The following is a 5,727-nucleotide window of genomic DNA, read 5'->3' as shown; positions in this document are numbered from 1 at the left end:
ACGACACGTGGCACAACTTAATTATTCTAAAAATATTTGGGGTATTACATTCTTCCCCCCTTATAAAAATTCGACCTCGAATTTTCATAAATCTTTCTTATTTACTTTATTCCATTAATACTTTTACAGTCGTAATACTTTTATCCATCAACTATTACGTTCCTTTATAAAAACTTGAAGTTTTGTCCTCAACTTGTCATTCCGATAAATTTTCTTGATAGCGGGGTTGCATCCAAATGTCCTTATCATCATTGCGTTTCACACTTATCGCTTTCTCTTTACATCTGTCGTCATCGGATTAAACTTACTGGTAGTAGACTCTCTTGTTGGCGTACTTAAAATTATTTTCCAAAAGTAAAATTATTTTTCAAATATTACATAAAATAATCAATGAATAAGTCATTAATAATACTAAAATAACTGATCGTATGCAAACATGTAAACTATTTGCTACAAAGAAAAAAAAAACTAAATTAAGCCTAACTTTTGAAATAGAAGACGTCCATCTTCTTTCATTCCAACAATTCCCATCTGGAAAAAAAAATATGTTTATTATATACACTTTTATTTTCAAATTGACATAATTAATTGAATAATTTTGAAATTATAAAGAAAAATTAAAAGCGTAACGAATTAAAAAATATATTTAAGTAAGCCGTCACCTGCAATCGTCTAGCCATCATTACATATACTATTTCTCTTGCATGTGGATCACTTATATCAATCTCAAATTCATCCTATCAATAAATGAATAGTCACATATTATAAAAATGTAATTAATTGAAATAACAAGTATGATATAAAATAGTTTTTAATTTTACCTGAATAGTTGTAAGTAAAACTTCCTTTTGTTCAGCACTTATTTCACACCCAATAAAGTTTACCTAGAGATGCCATTAATCGAGTGACAATACTAATTTCCATTTTGAATATCTTTTCTGAAGGACCAATTGGTAATCTGTTTGTTTTTGCAAACAAAATTGCACCAATTTTTGAACCAAAATGTCTTCAATTTTTATACATACAGTAAGTATTCCAATTAGTTTCTGTCAATGTCTTCAATGCTTATAAAAGTATTTGCATAGTTTTAAAATGAACAATTAAAGCTTCTTTTCTTTGAAAATCTGGGTCTATACCCATTTCTGATCACAAGATCAAACAACAAAGAGTTAAAACTATAAACATCAAACATGCCAAAATAGGAATACCCATCTTATTCAAAATCACAACAAACATCCCACGTGAAAACAAATAATGAAAACTAACATGAGGAAAAAAACTTAGCTCACCAAGTTTCTGTTTGATTTTCTTTCTCATTCTCTTCTTTCTCTGAAAGCCTTTTGCTTCCCTCTTTACTGGTCCGGCTGAAAAATACATAGCAATTAAATTCAAAAATTAGGAGATGGTCAAGAATATAGAAAGTAATAATTCATAAATGAACATAAAAGAAATTAAATGCTTAGCTTTTAGGCTCTCTAATTCCATCTTCTCATCTCTGTTTTTGTTGCCTCGAGCCCTTTAATTAGGTTTTGATCTTGTCCAGTCAATGATAGTTGATCAAAACGGCATCTTCAAAATTCCGGTAGCACCAAATTTCCTTTTTTCTACTTGATTGAATCAAACCAATTTGAACCCACAGACATCAAAAGTAAATTGCAAAAGAAACCCATAAGAGCAAACATAATATACATACCTTAAGCCATTGATTTTCATTATACCAAAGTAAATCGACCTTTTCGTTTCAATTGAATCATTTTCTATAAATATTTACAATGCAACAAATTGGTTTCAATATTTGTTTTTCAATTTTTAGAAAATGGGGAGATGTGGGCGATTTTGGAGAGCAAAGAGCAGCTGAAAAAGCAAAGAGAAAATGATTTCAAATTGTTTTTAGGTCAGAGGCGCCAATCTATTAATTTATCATATTCCTTCCTCGCCCCTTTTTCTTTTTCTTTTTACCACTTGACTCTTCAAATAACCATAAAATAAAGTGAATGGATACTGCCATGCATAATATAATTTAAAAAAGAAAAAAGAAAAATACAATCCATTTTCATTCTAAATATGTAAAAATAATACGTATTGTGTTATCTTGCACTAGCTAAGACGGTTGAGGTAAAGGAGTCTCGCTTGGTGGAACAATTGAACTATTGCAATCCATAGTATAAGCATTTCTTGTGAAGACCCTTTTTGTAATGCACCTATATTGAATAATTGAGCAGTGCTTGTAAATTTAATCTAAAGCTGCCTTTGATATGAAACTCAATGTATGCAATCTACATGATCAGTGATTGTAAATTTAATCTTAAACTCAATGTATGCAATCTACTTGATGGTTCCTCTTGAGTTTATGTAATAATTGATACATTTCTAATCATTTTAAATCACAATCCTATAAATCCAATCACTTATTTCAATATATATCAACCACCCACCAGCTAAAAATTGCAACATTTATAGATTCAGTTGCCAAAGACACATATTAGTTGATAAATACTATACCGTTATGCAATAAGTTAGATGCATTATCAGTAAAGTATTTTCAGAAAACATTGCACTTGAAATTTCCTTTACATAAATACGCAAATTAATGGCATCTACAAAGTGCAAAGCAGAGCAAATGAATATAGAAAGAAATGAGATAAACGGATTTGGATTGATTTAAAATGGAGGGAAAGGTCGCATTTCAATTCCAAAAACTACCTTAAAATTATATGCAAAATACTAACAGTATATTACCTTCTCTAGAAGATGAACAAGTGGACTTTGAGCTGACATCACGTCGCCTATCAATGGGTAGGTTTAGAACTTCCATCCTTGTGCTACTAGGCCCTCTGTCATAGTCAAAAGGAGGCTGCCTACTAACCCAGAGGTCATCAATTACAGGTTTTTGCCTAGCATCCCCATCTAGACGAGACTCCCTAGAGCCCCCATTTCTTGGGCCTTCTTTGTCCCAATGATATCTAGGTACGTATTTGCCAGTGGCAGCAGTAGGAGCAAATGCACTTAGCTCTGGACGGGACACAGCAGGAGGATATGAAGGCCTAGAAGACGAAGCAGATAATTTCCTTTCCTCTTCTCTCTCTCTCCCTCTTTTCTTTTATTTTTGAGCAATTTCATGAAATTTTGCCTCGCGTTCTGCTTCTACTTTCCTTTGTTTCTCAGCGTCTGCATTTAAAATGCCAATGAAATGACAGAAATCCTAAGTTACTAAAGATTAGGTGATCATTCTACTAAGTTATAATACAATGAATGAAGCGTAAAGATAGTGAAGGTACCATTTATCTGATCACAAATGTAATGCTCCATGCCAAATTGTGTAATTGGAGTACTTGGAGCACTCTTCGATGAATTAAATGCACTACTTCCATCTTCAAAAATCACTAGTCTTAACCCTTGACCACTCGCCTTACCTAATAAACCTTATTTTATGTACTTGATCTTTCCAGGCTTCAAATTTGATCCCGGTTTGTTTTTTGCTTTAGCTGGTTGCATTTTAACCTAAGTCAAAGAAAACAAAAGATGAAATTATTATAATAAGAAATCAACAGCTACAACTGATAACAAGTATTTTGATTAGCAGCTATATGAGTTCAGTTACTAATTTATTATAGCTGATAAATAATAGTTGTGACAAGCAACTATTTTTGAAAGTAAAAGGAGTTATCACTTTTAAGAAGTGTTGGGATTAAAATCTTATTTTCAGTTTTAATACTATAAGCAAAAACAAATATATAAATTTGAACATAGCCAATCTGAACCCATGATCAATTAGGAACTAATAACAAAATATAAATATATCAAAACGAAAAGAGGGATTTACGCTAGTCCCTAATTAATTATTGGCTATGTAATTCAATTATTATTTTAGAACAGTAAGGTTTTAATAAATAAAAGTAAATTGACATTATAATTTCTTTGTAAAATGAGACATGAAAAGCCAAAGAAATAAAGGCATACAAAAACCAGTACAAATTGAAACAATGGCGTATTACTTTAATAAAATCACCAAAATAGAAGTGCAATCATTCAAAATACAAAACAAGACAAACATTTATACTTACAAGTACCATTTTAATATAAAATCATAAAAACAGAACAAAGAAGCAAAAATAAGAAGAAATCGTATTCAAAATTACTAAATATTAGATCTATGTACCAAAAGCAACACCATGTTAGATATGATCTGTAGAAGTAAGTTTATCAATAATAATAATGAATCTGACTCTATTTGCTGGCTTTCATATTAATTTCCTATGTACTAATATTCTAAAAATAACCTTACTACAGCCGACCATGAGTCGCACTCAACACCGTTCAGTTCAGGCGTGGGAGCGGAAAGGTACAATTTCAATTATCAATGCAGAATTCCATAAATTCAATAAACAAATCCAGAAATAGGTAATTAACATGCCAAGACCTAGAATTTGCAATTATCAATAAAAAAATTAAAACAAATAAGAACAGCAGATTAATTGACTAAAACTTGAAAAATAATTTAGGGATTTACCATCATCATCATCTGTCCTCCTAAAATTTCTAAGAGTTGGAGTAATTAGGTTAGATTAGGAAGATTGGTTTAGAGCTGATGACTGACGATTTTGATGACAAATGAGATGGGAGGAAGATTAGGTTAGATTAGGAAAATTGGGTTAGAGTAGGAGTAACTGATGACTGGAGTGAGAATTTTGAGATTTGGAGCGAGAAATTTGAGAGTTAGACCGAGATGTGAGAATTGGAGGGAGACTTTTTGCCAAAGGAAAAAATTATTTCGCCTATAAATGGAAAGGGCGCGATGATTCCCGCCCCATTATTTAATGTTTGCGACCAGAATTATTTTTTTTAGGGAAAGGAAATAATTACACTACAGTCCTTAAAGTTTAATTTTCATATTAAATTAAACGACCGGGTATAATTCCGGCCGCTGTAAGTGACTTTTTGCGACCGAAATTTTTCCCCTTCGCAAAAATTTGGTCGTTAATGAACGTTTTTCTTGTAGTGTTTCCCGCTTAGGTGCCTTATTTTTGTAACCTATGTTATTTTTCATTAAAAAAGGAAATAAAACCGGACCTAATTATTAAATTTAGTTTAATATTTCTCGACTGGATAATACTAGTCACAATTAGTAGCCTTATTGCGATTTGTTTTAACCGCGATAGATAGCGTTATTGCGATTTAATAGTAGTCTTTTCGCCAAAACATTGTCCTCTAAAAGACTGATCGTAGTGATTTAAGTGAATAATTTTGAAATTATAAAGAAAAATAAAAGTGTAACAAATTTTAAAATATAATTAAGCCGTCACATACCGTTTGGTTCCATATCGGAGTCCACGAATATAACCAGATTTTGATTTATCCAAAACAATTTGTTAGAGAAACTACTTTTGGAACATTTGATTTAGGGGTTCCTTTTTGTAGGCCGACGGCACGGTAAAAATTGCGGAAAAATTACAAACTCACCAAATGCTTTGTAAAAAACATATAATTAATGTATGTATATGGATTGATTTGTGCTTGGTTTGTGCCACGACCCGAAATCTTGAGCCGCGACCGGCGCCAGGGAATGGGAGTGGTAGCTCTGAAATCCGTAGCAAGCCTAAAACTACTATAAAAATTTCGCGATCTAATCACATAAACAATCATGCAACATGTTTTCAGAAAAACTTATAAACCAATTTCATTACAAACATTTATTCACATTCTAAAAGCCATACATAAAAGCTAGGC

General features: G+C 31.6%; 1 long non-coding RNA gene across 2 annotated transcripts; it reads right to left on the bottom strand.

The window, feature by feature from the left end:
• Positions 1–341: 341 nt before the first annotated feature.
• On the bottom strand, positions 342–4,782 carry LOC126676813 (uncharacterized). Of its 2 annotated transcripts, none has more exons than XR_007640420.2 (5): positions 4,511–4,782; positions 3,279–3,501; positions 2,740–3,168; positions 1,290–1,604; positions 342–531 (listed from the first exon to the last, which is right to left on the bottom strand). It is a non-coding gene; the product is annotated as an uncharacterized LOC126676813 (long non-coding RNA). The 2 variants fall into 2 exon arrangements; XR_008790604.1 differs by having other exon boundaries at positions 485–737.
• Between the last annotated feature and the right edge of the window lie 945 nt (positions 4,783–5,727).

Source organism: Mercurialis annua, linkage group LG4, assembly GCF_937616625.2.
Source record: "Mercurialis annua linkage group LG4, ddMerAnnu1.2, whole genome shotgun sequence".
Taxonomy (NCBI): domain Eukaryota; kingdom Viridiplantae; phylum Streptophyta; class Magnoliopsida; order Malpighiales; family Euphorbiaceae; genus Mercurialis; species Mercurialis annua.
The sequence above is the reverse complement of the archived record's forward strand: the minus strand, read 5'-3'. Positions and strand labels throughout refer to the sequence as shown.